Source organism: Anabrus simplex, chromosome 1 (genome assembly GCF_040414725.1).
Source record: "Anabrus simplex isolate iqAnaSimp1 chromosome 1, ASM4041472v1, whole genome shotgun sequence".
NCBI lineage: Eukaryota > Metazoa > Arthropoda > Insecta > Orthoptera > Tettigoniidae > Anabrus > Anabrus simplex.
Genome location: NC_090265.1, coordinates 428,181,778 through 428,197,945, shown reverse-complemented (window position 1 = coordinate 428,197,945; position 16,168 = coordinate 428,181,778).

The window sequence follows — 16,168 nt, the reverse complement described above, 5'->3', positions numbered from 1 at the left end:
TGATTTTTTTGAACAAAAGGAACATTTTCTCAAACACTTTAGTATACAATCTTGAAACTTTCAGATATTACATGAAGTCATAATATACGCAATTTAACACAACGGTTTTGGAGGGAAGTGTTTAGTACAGAAACAAGGGGCTAAAAAGTGGGCGATTTTTTCCAAAAAATGTTGCACTGAATAGAAAAATTAAAAAAGTGGACGAATATCTCTAATGAATAAACCCCTGTGTTAAAACACGCAAGAAGGTATAAAGAAAGCATGAGAAAAAATGAAGCCTTTAGTATGAACCGTTTCTGAGGTAAGTGTACCTAAAAACAGTAAATTTAACATTATGGATATAGACCCTACCGGGTCCCCTTAAGAAATGGAGACTTAGTCCTAGTGCAAGTAAAACGGAAGTGTTGCTTCCATTTAAATAACCGACTGACTAACACAAAATTGAATATCAGCTTCTGCAATCGAGGTCTTCGTCATAACTGGTTTCCTAAATATCTAGGCGTAACCTTGAATCGCACTTTATCATTCCATTGAACATATCTAAGAGACTGAAAACTCGAAACAATATTCTTTACAAACTGTGCGGGACAACTTGGAGATCTACTGCAAGCACTCTGCGACATTCTCCCCTTGGTCTCGTTTATTCCAGTGCAGAGTAAAATGTTCTCGTGAATGGCTTAATACTCCATATACCCGATATTTTGATTCACGGCTGAACAACAGAATGAGCCTTATTTCCGACAAAATCAGATCCACGCCAATCTATTGGCTCCCGCTGCTCACGGGAATAATGGCACCTGATCTGCGCAGATCGAACGCCTTTGTAAGAGAGTACCGTAAAATCTGCAAAATTCCCCAACTACCGGTACAAGAAGATATCCCTGCGCTGAATCTTCAGAGGTTGAAGTCACGCCATCCACCTTTGCGTGATGCTGCTGACATGACCCGCAACAACTTTAACGCTGTGAAAGTTTGGAAAGACCGCTGGGAATCTTCAACGGACTTGTCCCTTCACAACGCATTTTCTGGTACGCAAATTATTAGTGGATTCCATCTACCACGCAGGCAGTGGATCGCTCTTAACAGAGTTAGGGAAGGCCATGGAAGATGCAGGGACTCACTCTACAAGTGGAACTGTATACTGCCACCAGAATGCGACTGCGGTGCCCCACGGTAAACCATCGCTCACATCGTCGCCAGCTGCAAGCTACGTGCTTACTCGAGTAGCTGGGCTGATTTCTTGATTCCATCAGAGCCAGTGTTAGAGTGGATGGAAGGGCTGGACATCCTGTTATAAATTGGTTTCTTGTTATTATAACATATTCGTTTGTATATATGTAGGTTTTATGCCATACGATAAATATTATGTATGTTGAAGCCTATGTGACTGTAAATTACTTTTTTCACGAGTTCTGTTAATCGTTCCTACCTGTGTGTACTGTATTCCAAAAATCACTGCTGGTGAGGGAACTGTTTGGGTAAAGTCTTCCAATGAAACATCGTACGGTGATCAGTTAAGATATCAAAACAATGGTAATGGTCATTCTACTGTCAATTACATAGTTAAAACAGTAACTTTCTACTACACTTTGCATCTTAAGGCACCACGTCTACATGCCTTTTTCTTATAGGATTTCCCGTATCAAACCTGACCGCTCATGCGTGGCTGACGTCAAGGCCGGCCGGCCGACTGGCTTTCCCCACACCGCCGGTCAACCTGTTTGCTTGACTAGCTTCCTGTCCTTCACTTCCCACACTTCCAGAACTTCAGTTCACGATCTTGTGAATAAGACTGAGACCTCTGGTCCAGTGCTAAACCAAAAGCACACGCGAAGACGTTCAGTGTTAACAGAAGGAAAATTAGATGAAATTGGCACATAACTTTAACGTTTGCCACGAATATCGTTACCAAAAATTAGTACAATACGTTGGGATTTCAGTGACTTTCGCTTATATAGCAGTAAAATTATGAAAACTCAAACCCTACAAATGCGCATTCTGCCGTCTTACCGACTATCAGCAGCAGAAGTTAAACATAGGCAAGAAAATTAAAAGCAACAGCAAAAATAATTCATTAAAATCAAACACTTACCGTTACTTTAGTTAAGACCAACAGTTACCCAGAGACCATGAACCAAATACTAGTTGAATACAAGACGGATCCGAATGACACCAATTTCTATAGCATGAATGCAGATTTCGAAATATGGTTGAGGAGAGCTAAAACAACATACGTTCGTAATTTAAAACCAGGTGATCCCGCAGTACGTGTGTGTTATTGCGAGTGGTTTATGCCAACAGTTAATGGAAATGTGTTTGCCCGGTACAATGCCCGTTTAGCTGTGGAAGGACAACATTTCCAGCATTCGCTATCAGGTAAGAGTTTACTTTCTTATACTGTATATGCAGATTTACATACACTGAGTGGCCAAAAGTAATGAGAAGACACTGAATATGACGTTAATAACGAGTTTCTCCTCCGCGAGCCCTCAAAACATCAACTCTACAGTGTGTTGGAATCGTCCTGGAGGGATCTGGACACACTTGCATTGCTACCCACAATTGGTTTTGTGTAGTTGGTGCTGGGTTCATGGAGCGTACACAAGCATCGACATCATCCCATAAATGCTCGATTGGATTAAGATCGGAGGATCTGAAGGGCCAATCCATGGTCGTAACTTCACTGGAGTGCTCCTCCAATCACCCGCGTGCCACCACAGAGTGGTGACATGACTCATTGTCCTGTTGAAACATGGCATCTCCATAAGGGTACTCTAGGACCAGAAAAGGATGCAGATGGTCTGAAAGAATGTCCACAAAACGTCCACCTGTCAGCACTCCCTGCAGCCGGATAGTGGGGCTTAATTGCGACCATGATAACGCCGTCCAAACCAGAACTGAGCCACCCCCTGCCTCAAAACGACCTTGTTAACACGCAGGATCCATACCTTCATGGGGCATACGCCACACTCTCACGCGCCCATCAGCTCGATACAACTGGAACCGGGATTATTGGACCATACCACACACCGCCACTGTTCCATGTTCCATTGCCGAAATGGAACATGATCTATCAAAGCCATCGGCTATAATTGCACTTGGTAGGGTGATCAATTTGCGTCTTGAGTAGGGGGATTTTTAATTGGTCAAACGGTTGAATTCCTAATGATGGTCATATACTCCTTAATTCAATTCCAGGGGAGAGCCTGTCTTGGAAGAAAGCTCAGAAGTGGGAAATAAAGAAGAATACTCCGAATATAACAAATACGGTTATTCACCATTGTAACTCCTTTCTGAAAGGGAAGGAATGAAGGTCTTGACAAATTACTTCATGAGGGGTTTTAGTGCCGGGAGTGTCCGAGGACAAGTTCGGCTCGCCAGATGCAGGTCTTTTGATTTGACGTCCGTATGCGACCTGCGCGTCGTGATGAGGATGGAATGATGATGAAAACGACACATACACCCAGCCCCCGTGCCACCGAAATTAACCAATTATGCTTAAAATTCCGGACCCTGCCGGGAATCGAACCGGGGACCCCTGTGGCCAAAGGCCAGCACGCTAACCATTTAGCCATGGAGCCGGACGTTTATAGTAATAAAAAGTTATATTAATAACATGCACGTTCAAGACTGCATACCACATAATATTATAGCTTCAGTTGCATTGGTTTACAACAGGTAGATAATTGACATGATGTTTAATGTTTCTAGTGGAGTTCTCATGCTGATTTCATTTTTCATGAACAGCATCCGTCGATAATTGTTTCCATTTTTTTGGTTATTTTTCATACAAAGCCCAACATTCCCATTTGCTTCTGTTTTATTGTCAGTGACAGTGGATATTATGGGGTCAAGAGCTTGCATAAATTCACCAAATCTGTTTTGCTACGTGTGAGGCCATGTAACAAACGAATCCAAACATGTGTCCTGTGGTGCATATGCACTAACCTTAGCTAAAGCCATGATCATTAGTACTCCACGTAGCAATCAATGCTCTAGTGAAACTTCTGTCACCGAGCTCGATCGCTGCAGTCGCTTAAGTGCGGCCAGTATCCAGTATTCGGGAGATAGTGCGTTCTAACCCCACTATCTGCAGCCCTGAAAATGGTTTTCCGTGGTTTCCCATTTTCACACCAGGCAAATGCTGGGGCTGTACCTTAATTAAGGCCACGGCCGCTTCCTTCCCACTCCTAGCCCTTCCTTGTCCCGTCGTCACCATAAGACCTATCTGTGTCGGTGCGACGTAAAGCAAAAAAAAAAACTTCTGCCTGTGAGTTGATTTCCTGATACAATGTTTAACATATGTAAATGTTTATGATATATAAGAACGGTGGGTGAGAGAGACAAATGGTTTGCGTATTTTGAATCAATATGTTTCACTTGTCTTTAAACGCGTGTTGGATACCAAGATATATGGAGAAAGTCATTTTTGTTGATTAGTGATATCAATTACACGGAAGTATTAAATCTCTAATATTTTGATTTATTCATATATTGTGCATATTAATAAAATAGGTTTGTAGAACCTGAAATTCTGTTCGTGTTGTAACCGTCCAGGCTTCTCCAGCCCTACTAACTTAATATAATATCATTTTACGCGATATCATTTGATATCAAGTTTATCCGCCATCGGGAATTATTTGTAATAAGATATTTATTCGGCGTCAATCATTTGTAATCAAGGCATTTTGGAATCATATTGTGTATATGATAACATCGTTTTATTATTTAAATTATTATATTATGTAGGATAAGAATTCATTATGTTCTAAATACGGTCAATATGTTGAGACATAGTTGTTTTCATTTCATCTCATGTTTGTGTATACGGAGGGTTATTCTTGAAGCTTGGGATTTTGCGTGAGTCATGGGTTTATTTTATGACCAAGGCTAGTAAACAGCGACCCGTGCGCGAGGCGTGCAAGCTGGTCAGCTATATCATCGCCACGCCTTCTGGACTTGTCGAGGAAGAAGAAGAGGGGAGTTGATGCTTCGATCTATCGAATCAGATACTTCGTTGTATATGAGTTTTGAGATTGAACTGTTACCAAGAGTGGGGGTGAGCCCGGATATATACTGATTCCCAACACGAGAACGGGACCTAACAACCTTACGACCTTACGACCTTACAACCTTACAACGTAACTACGTGAACTCCATCACTAGTACTTCTACTGTGAACATCTACTTTGTACGACGTGATTTGATTTTTGATACAGTGTGTGGTCGCTCCGCGACATAGTTACTTTTGTACAATGTGTTGTCGCTGCGGTAATGTCATCGGAACTGCGTGAGACGAAACAAGCTTATGGCTTGTGTTATTTTCAGTAAATATTATGGACGAAAAACTATGTTTAGTTCAAGTCTACGTAAATTTGGTACAAGTCTGTACCGTATAAATAGTATAGCTCAGTTGGATTGAGATTTCTACTAGTATGGAAAAATTCATATCTCTGAATTTTCTCCTCATACGATCAACGCTGATCAGTTTTTACAAGTATTGGGCCAATGTCTGTTTTAAAGACTAGGCAAGTAGGGAGTGTTAGTCCAGATAGCCCATACTACATCAGAGAAGGAAGGAAGAATGCCCATGGAGCAAATTCCACATCGAGAAGGAGAGAACGAGTAACCACGGAAACCAGATGACTTTAACGGAAGCTGCAATTGGTGAGCTTCAATTAGATAAAGCAAGCAATAGTAAATTCAGTAAATTAAATTATAAATTCCTCCACGCTTTAAGGAAACTTTTCCGATTCATCTCATCTTTTTTTGTATAATAAATTAATTTGTATTTTATATTGCGTTAATTTTCTTTCTTAAGCGATACTTAATGGTTAATTATTTAAAATCCTACCCCTGTGATTTAAGTATATGTCTCTATGCTAGTAAATATAAGTTTTGGTTTACAGTTTTATTTAAAACTGTAACCATGGCGCCCAAACATTACATAGAGAAATAGGGAACCATGGAATGTTAATTGTTTCTATTTGCGTGGCAATTTGCGGGCAAGCCACAAATAGTTTATTTAATATTCATGTGTCCCAAGATAATAACTTTCATCTCCCCAAGTGTTTTGACGAGAGGGAACAGTTACAGTGTTATTAAAATTTCATTTCCGGCATAAAGTATTATACGCAACTTCAAAATGAAATTATCGACATATTTCTACAGCGCATACGAGAAGATAGTCAACCGTACAGTATCATCAATTAATTACTCCAAACTTTCCAGCTACATTACAACAATTAATTTTGACGCTGCCGTTGGTTTTATGGCAAAATAATTATCACCATTGAATTAACTCCCCTGTGAATAAGTGGTGGTCGCCGGATCTCAAGGTCGCGGGTTCGAACCAGGCACAGGTAGTCGGAGTTTTGAAGGTCGTGATAAAGTCCATTCGACACTCCATGTCGTGCGATGTCGGCACGTAAATGATCTCTGGTGACACATTTGGTGCTCCTGTCTTCGTTCTCAATCCGTTTTACCGTCCACAATTGGATTTTCCCTCGGAATCAGCGAGGGATCCCACATCTACCGTCTCAAGGGCAGTCGGAGCGTGAGACTTTGGGACGGAGGGGAGGGGTACAACTGGGGAGGATGACCAGTACCTCGCCCAGGCGGCCTCACCTGCTATGCTGAACAGGGGCCTTGCGTTGGGGAGATTGGAAGAGATAGACAAAGAAGAGGGAAGGAAGTGGCCATGGCTTTAAGTTAGGTACCATCGCGGCCTTTGCCTGTAGGAGAAGTGGGAAACCACGGAAAACCACTTCGAGGATGGCTGAGGTAGGAATCGAAACCCTCTATTCAGTTCCCGTCCACGTACCACGTTTCAAATTTCGTGGCAGAGCCGATAATCGAACCCGAGCCTCCGTTGATGGCAGCTATTCATAGTAACCACTACACCACAGAGGCGGACACATTTGGTTTTTACCCGATATAATTAAATCTCAATTATAGATCGCTCCATACGTCTGGTAGAGTAAAACGGAACGTCGAAATTGCCACGCAGGCAGCGTAGATTGCATCCTATCAAAATATCTGCACATAGTAGCTGAGGTTGCACGATTATTATTATTATTATTATTATTATTATTATTATTATTATTATTATTATTATTATTATTATTACTATTATTATTATTATTATTATTATTATTATTATTATTATTATTATTATTAGCCTATACAATTAAATTTAGGGTGTGTTAATTGACCATTCGTCCAAGTTTAATTGAAATCTGTCAGGTCCAATCCAGACTGATCACGCACTTGACTGGATTTCGCAACATATGGTCAAGTCAGTGTGGTCGAGCTTTGTGAGTATATTCTAAGCTCAGCAGAGGTACACAAATCTCATGCTCGTATGCATAACTTGCGTAATTATTCCCTCGATTGGGAATGTGGCGTTAGCGAATATTGAATTTCGATGTGTCAACGAAGGTAAATAACTAACGTTGTACTGAAGTGCCAATCACACATGGTTCTGCAGTGGTTTTTTTATTGTTGGCTCACGTGATGCAGCTGCTGAATACTGCACGAATGGCCACCTCTCAATATTTTACGCGCTTTCTCCGAGCCCAGCAGTCTCGCTATGTCACGCCACTACAATCGATACCGGCTGATAATTGGTTTACCTGCTAGGAGAGTCTGTGACAAGATAACACCATCCTAGCTTAAGTGAATTTCTCGTGTTCAAGTCACTTCAAGATCCCTCCGCTGTAACTAAATTTGTTGGAGCAGGAGTCGGGAAACACAAGCCTCTTTCTGACTTATAGACAGACCGGTGGATGCTGTGAGCACTTCACCACTTTTCACAGTCTAAGTTTTTTTAGATAGTCCTGTTGGAGTTCCAGTTCTAATGGAATATCGTTCCTTGTCTATTACATGATACCTTCGGTCTTTCCATTGTTTATATGGAACGAGAAGCTGCTAGTATTTAGAATATGTGCAAATAAGCAAGTTAGTTTTACGTGATTGCCGACATTGTGATCATAGCCATGGGACTTGCAGTTTTACATGTAATCCGAAAAACAGGACGCGAATTTTCCTTTCAAAAGTTCTACATTGCATAGACCGGGATTAGAATCTCGACCGCGTTCGTGACTATGCCACTCGGCTGTTACACCTCCTAGGACTATGGCATCATATATTATACCTACTGTTATTTATTTGGTCTTGGTTCAGGTCTTAAGATATATGGTAACTACATTTTCTGAAATAGTAAATTTAAAAGATGCACTACAGTAAATAGAAATTGTGTCTTGACAATGAGTTACTACATGTTTAAAATTTTATGAAAAATTAACAGCCTCTCCTGATCTGATTAAGGTTTTTATTAGATATTTGAGACCTGTTTGCTTATACGTAGCGGTGTTATTGAAGGCCTAATTGGAGTTTACCTTCCCAAATTGGGGACCAAAGCATTTATTGACGGTTGCTACGTCATTAATTACCAATATTGACCATTTACAAATCTGCCCACCCCCTTGAAGTATTATTTTACGCTTAACTTTTCTTTTATTTATTTAAAAATTTTAACTTTTAAGTACTGCATATTTAATTCATCAGGTGTAACTATCAATGAAATAAAGCAAACACCAGTTTATCCATACATTTGTGAGGTTAACGGCAAAGGCTTGCAAGATGTTTTCGGAAATGTTATAATCTTTTTTTTTTTTTTTTTTTTTTTTTTTTTTTTTTTTTTTTTTTTTTTTTTTGCTAGTTGTTTTACGTCGCACCGACACAGTTAGGTCTTACGGCGACGATGGGCCAGGAAAGGGCTAGGAGTGGGAAGGAAGCGGCCGTGGCCTTAATTAAGGTACAGCCCCAGCATTTGCCTGGTGTGAAAATGGGAAACCACGGAAAACCATTTTCAGGGCTGCCGACAGTGGGGTTTGAACCTACTATCTCCCGAATACTGAATACTGGCCGCACTTAAGCGACTGCAGCTATCGAGCTCGGTAATGTTATAATCTAGTTTCTATCATGTATATACGCAATGTTTAAAACAATTGGTATTATTTATTCATTCATGAAATAAGTACGTAAAATAATAAATAACAGATGATTTCTAGTGACAGTCATGGCCCAGCCACATCAGTCGTCAGTGTGCCTCCTAATTTCGTACATTGTGTAATATGCCGGAACCAGTTTACTAAAAGAGGATTTAATATCCACATCGCTGGAAGTTATAACCGAAAATTAAATCTCTACTGCAAAGTAGGCCAACAATAGAGAAGTCCCAAGAGGATACTGGCCCATGGAATTATCAGCCACAGAACTCGAAGATAAGCCCGGAACTTCAATCTAAAGTAGATAATCATCTCCATGATACATAATCAGCTTCCTTCTTTCGATTCTGATAATTTTAATAGCCAAATAAGTCTGTGCAAAGTCAACTCTAAATTGCCACTAGTTACTGCCGAATTAGGAAACAATGCAAACAGCTCTTCGACGTCTGCTATAACAGTCTGTTCCATAATTAGGACAATAGTTGAACGAGTCTTAGATCTCAAATTGAAAGCTCAATTAGAAGTCGATACGAACCAGCGTGATTTGTTTACAATTTATCAGGACGAAAACTGGAAAATGCGAAATCTGCTGAGTTGTGGTATTTCTAGTTGTTACTTGTGCATTTGATGAAGTAGGTCATGCACATCTTATAAATTGTATGATTGCACAAGGAGTATCATGCAGCCTTAAAAAAATTGTTATATCTCTCCTTGCAGTAAACACTGTTCAAAGAGAAATAGGAAACCAGTGATTAGAAAAACCGCTGTTCGGTGTGGTGTGCCACAAGGTAGACCAATGCCATACACATTATTCACTCTGGCTATTAACTACATTTACAATTGAATCTGCGATCCAAGTTTTACTATTCAAGATGGTTACACTTTGAATGATAACACTGAGCCTGTCTGGCTCACAGGATTTGCAGATGATCAAGCTGCGACTTCCTACAGCATCAGTTCACCTATTCAATGAATCGATGCGACGCAAATTCTCTCTTCATCCGCAGGCCTACGAATTAATGCGAGCAAAATTTCAGCAATAACAATATGTCAAGGCAGGCTAGTACAGAGCAATCTACACCTTGGTTCGGGAGAAATTAGTTCTTCAAAATTGGACAGCGGAACAATTAAATATCTGGGTTGCACATTTAATGATGAACGTTTGTTTAATAAGGATCTCTCATACCATTCTGCAAACACTTGGAATAGTTGTCTAAGGCACCGCTATTAAAGCCGAGTCAAATATACCAATATACAGGGTGTATCCATGTTGATCGTACAAACTTTCAGGATTGATGGAGGTCGGCAGATAAGAAACCATATTCCGGAAAAGATCGAGCACCGCTATTAAAGCCGAGTCAAATATACCAATATACAGGGGGTATCCATGTTGATCGTACAAACTTTCAGGATTGATGGAGGTCGGCAGATAAGAAACCATATTCCGGAAAAGATCGAGTCAAAAGTTAAGCAAAATTCTACTCATTTAAGTCCGTTTACCTGCACAAGTTTCACAAGCTGCTCCATTTTCAACAAATGTTCGAAATGGCGCCGTCGCACGAAGTTCTGTCGTACCCGTTCGAATATCCCCGATGTCGTTTGAACAGCTTCGCAGACAGCGAGAATTCTTGTCAAGAGATCCTCTTCAGTCTCCACAGGTGTCTCGTACACAAGGGTTTTCACATGGCCCCACACGTTAAAGAACTACTGCGGGACGAAATTCCAACACCCAGTCGACTGTTAAGAACGAACGGACGTTAAACAATTTGGATTAATAATAAATTTTGTCTCGAACGTTTCCAGACTACGGTCCCGTATCTCAAATTAATCCGTCATCCCTGAAGATTTGTAACATCATCACGAATACACCCTGTAGCTTTCCTTCCCTCTTTCACCCCCTACGGAGAGCCACACAGGCCAAACGGATATATCCATGATGGCTTGCATATAATCATCCATCAAACTGTCAAAGAAATTATGGGACTTCCAGACAGAACCACTTGTAATACGTTCTGTGCGCTACAGTAGATGCGCAGACTCGGTTTGATAAACTGTGAATGGGAAGCTCCACTAAACGCCCATCAGTACGTAACAAAATTTCCTCGTTTCGTTTTTAGCTACGATCAGGAAGTCCAGATATACTTTGATCGACTTAAAGCATTGTGAGTTGATACTACAGTTAGTAGTCGCTGAATGTCGAGAACAAAATCTTTTAGTGACAGGTCAGTAATGCCGTGGCAAGGAATACCCGGCAACCAATAATTTTATCTCTGACTTCATCTGAATGGACAGCCTTTCTGAAGCTAAACGTAAACTATGCCTGCCAATATTCGTGGCGTCCCCGGTAATGGCAGTGAAATGAACGGGTCATCCCTACGTAAATGATAGTCGTGTCCCTTCAGTTCATTGCTACGCTGTCGACAAAGCGGAAAATGTTGACAATGAAAATATATATATATGAAGGCTGCATTCCTTTATTGAGGGAGAAAAATCGCGTAAGCTTCGGTGATCGGAATTTCGTTGTCCATTGGCCTCTTGTTTGGTGCTCGAAGAACAATAGGGCCTATATATCGATTTGTGACATATTTTGACGTCACAGGGTTTACATAAAAAAGTATACTCTTTAGTGAAATGCATTATTTCTCGCAGTGCTTCAATTGTTCAGCATCACATTTATTCCAGTTAATAACACGCATATTGTTATATTAATTTATTAACGTCCATTACTTTCCGGTTCCACATTATCGTCATTCCTCATGATTAAATTGGTATGCTGTACCTTTGGGCAACTCGTGTAGAAGTAAGTAGCTTCATTTTGTTAATAATTTATTTATTTATTTATTTATTTATGTATTTATTTATTTATTTATTTATTTATTTATTTATTTATTTATTGCTAACATCAGGTTTTCCTTACCCCACTTACTGTGGGTCACTCTTACGTTTACCGTGCGAGTTGGCCGTGCGGTTAGGAGCGCGCAGCTGTGAGCTCGCATCCGGGAGATAATGGGTTCGAACCCGACTGTCGGCAGCCCTGAAGATGTTTTTCCGTTGTTTCCCATTTTCGCACCAGGAAAATGCTGGGGCTGTACCTTAATTAAGGCCACGGCCGCTTCCTTCCCATTCCTACGCCTTTCCTGTCCCATCGTCGCCATAAGACCTATCTGTGTCGGAGCGACGTAAAGCAACTTGCAAAAGCTCTTACGTTATACGTATTAACACCAACAATATCCTATATGATAGCAATCTACGATACTAACAATAAGAAAACTGAAACAAACAATGATGATAAATACGGCTCACAGTGTAATATACATGTCCGGCTCCATGGCTAAATGGTTAGCGCGCTGGCCTTTGGTCCACAGGGTCCCGGGTTCGATTCCCGGCTGGGTCAGGAATTTAAAACATAATTGGTTAATTCCAGTGGCTCAGGGCTGGGTGTGTGTGCCATCTTCATCATTAGAACTCATCATAGGTAGGGCCCCATCCTTACAGAAGCGAAGGTCGCCTATACGGCGTCAAATTGAAAGACCTGCACCAGGCCTCCCTAGAGGCCACGCGCCATTATATAGTGTCATATATACATGAAATGTAAAAAGAAATATCACTTAAAGTTAAGTAACAGTAACGAAATAATGGCACGACAGACAATGAAATAATTTACATTCTATATGCATTCTTAGAGACATCTGCACCGTACATTATTCACAATTTTGAGTCCGTAAAACGAAGAAATGTTTTTCTATCTCTGATGCCTTAAAATCTACCATAATGGTTTTAATTGCCGAGCTGAAGTCCACCAAACTGTTGTAGAAGAAAATTTGTGTCAGCAGTTGCTCCAACCTTCTTAGTTTGAAATGTTAAGTTTCTTACACTCATGAACTCGAGGAACATGAAATGTTGAAAATGTTATCGTTAAATATAGTAGAGTCTATACCATTAACCCTAGAAATGCCGAGTATATTTCCCTAAATGCCAGGCCATTTACCTATGCATTGCACATATATTCTTTAAACACATTTAATCACGCTTAGGTACAGAAATGTTAGACATGCGTCACACCATATTACTCAGGAAACTTCATTTAACATGATCATATAAGTATTGAAAAATGTACTTACTTATCTGGTAATTATCAGGCGATCAAGATTTTCAAAAAAAAAATTCTTTTGTTTTTGATATTTTCAACATCACCATTAATAATTAAAAGACTCATTTTTAAAAATCACTATATACAATAAACAAAACACGCAAAAATTCTTCTAGTTTTTAAAAATATTAAGTCCTCAAAGGTAAACAGAATAAAAACAAAAAGCAATTAAAAGTTCCGAGCGGCACACAGTTCCGTCAGCCGCCGAGCACTCGGAGAGTTTTATTTCCTGACAGGTTTCATAGGTCATAGTCATTTTGCGGCTAGTGAGGAATATGCAATGAAAGACTTAGGCTTTGTCTTCAATGTCTTACTTGTTATAGTAGCGTAAGTGAAAGATAAATCATTTTATATGTGATTAAACGAATGAATGTACTACGCGACATTGGCATTCTAGTGATATTATATTGCGCGCCGCAAGCACGACGTTTGCAGTTCTAGGGTTAACACTTAATGAAGATATGCTACAGACGTTTCCTCAGATGCTCGATCGAGATGTGCCCCTATGCATCTGTGGAAAGACACGAGTAAATGTATTGTTAATGAAACACAAGAACAACTTGATAAATCTCAGGACCTCAGCATCCTGACGTCGGGTATCACAACTTGAGAATAAAAAGAAAAGTTGTCCTTGCACAGGTATTTCCAAATTCAATCTATTGCCGAAAATGGTCGAAGAGAGATAAGGAGAAAAGGAAAGCAAAGAATGCATAAGCTCACCGGAAAAAAATTACTTACCCCTGGAGAAATCGTTACCAACATCGCTTAATACCGTGTAACTTCGCCTCTGGACTTGATCACCGCCTGGATTTGGTTAGAAAGTGAGTCTACAAGGTTGTTCAGGTACGTAGCATCCAGGTTAAGCCACTCGCTGAGGATTTGATCGCGCAATTCCACCAAATTGCGGGATGCTGATGTCGACGATTTACTCGCTGTTCCAACATGTTCCACAGATTTTGAATGGGGTTCATGTCAGGTGATTTTGCAGGCCAATCGAGACGTAGGAAGGTGGGGGAGTTTTCATAAAACCGGTCAGATATGCGTCCAGCCCGATGAAAGATGCCGTCTTGAAAACTCGGAGTATCAATAGCATACTCATCATGCAGATGTTGACTGAAAGGCAACACCTGATCATCCAGAATGTTTAAATAAACCTGAGTGAGCCGGCCCAATCCATAATAAGAAAAACACCCCCAAAACATCACAGACTCACGTCTGGCACCTTGCACATATCCATGATGATATGCTTCATTTGGCCTTCGCTGCAACTGACGACGTGCGTCATGGAATACAGTCCAGAAAGTGATTCATCAGACACATTACGTTCCGTCAGTCTGCTGCTGCCCACGTTCGATGATTTCTAGCCCATTGAAGACGTGCAGCTTTATTTGCCTGTGTGAGTAACGGCCTCTTGTAGGGTGATCAACTCCAAACATTCATTGCATGCAGTTCTCATTGCAATGTTCTCTCGCTAACAGGTTGGACAGACCTTCATTCGGTAACTGCAGCAATTCTTGTCGCGTATGGAAGCGGCGAAACGCGTCTCCGGTCCCTCAGTCAGGATCTGACAACAATTCGTGTTTCGTGGCTACATGTACAGTAGTATACCACTGCTTGTAGACACGGTTGAACAGTCCGCTGCGAAACACCAACAAATCCAGCAACATCACGTACGGTATAGCCATGGGCACGGCCAAACACGATTGACTCTTTTTGCCACTCTGCCACGTTCACTGTCCGCTTGAAACATCAATGTCTCACCGATCGCTACTGCCTTATACTCACGTAGTAGCAGTGCGCGTGCGGTTAAGCACGGGACATGTTCGCTGCGCCATCTGTACAGATTTAACGATCCATCTGTGCGTGCACACTACGGTGACTAATTTTTTAGTCCGGTGAGCTTATGACCTAGCGCAGTTGAATTACTACCATCAGGGAAAGAAAGATCATTTGTGATGTTGAATATTTCAGAAACACATTTGATCAGAATAGTAGCAGTGTTTCTGACACTCCGAACTTAAGCAATCTTCGGCTAGTATCATTACAATAGACCAGGGCCTCTCAGGGTGCATGCGCTTCGTGCATGCACTGTGCACGGTGCAAAAGACGACTTCGCTTGGTTGACCAGAGTACAGACCCCCACTCCTCGATTTGGAGCAATAGCGCTCTCTCTCTCTCTCTTTCCCCACGCCTGTCTCGCTCGCTCCCTCTGTCTCCCTCTTTCTCACTTGCTGCGTAGCGCTCCAAATCCGAGCCGAATTGGTCCGAGCTTAGCCGAGTAGCCCAGAGACGAAGGGTTGGTCCGAGCCGTGCCGAGCGGGAGCGATGCACAGTGCACGGAGCTCTTGCGCCTCGATTTACACGCGTGAGATTTTGGGCGTTTGAAAGGCCCTGCAATAGACTATCCTACTTGACAGTTATCAGAAACAAGACTTACTCAACAGAGGAAGGATTGAATGTGACACTGTCAAGAATGAACACTGATACAGCTCCTGACTCCGATGGTGTTACAGTAGGAGTAGTAAAGAACCTCAGAGCTTCAAAATGTATCTCGCTTTGGGTATAGCAATGCACCGCTTTAGAATTGTTCCATTTAAATATATTTTCAAAGCAGGTAGTGCCGCCGATTTGTGCGAAGAATAATCGAACGAGTTCTTGATTCCATCCTCGGGAAGGAATGACATTCTCCTGTCATTAAAGAGGTTTTGAACTTTACCTGGTACGCACGTCAGTAACTCCTTGGTGAATGGCTTCCTCCAAAGAGCAAAACATGAAAAGAGAAATCTTGGCATTGCTTTTCTGGATGTTATTAAGGCATTTGACTCCATCGGCCACAATCATATCAAAGAATCACTATCTGAGTAGGATGTTCCTAACAACATAAAATCGTTAATTTATGAACTACTCCTCCACGAACCTACTACGCTGGCGTAGCAAGAGAGGTGATACTCCCACGTGGCGCGTCCCAGGTGGCGGATAGGGGGTCTTAACCGGCTTGCCGGCGAAC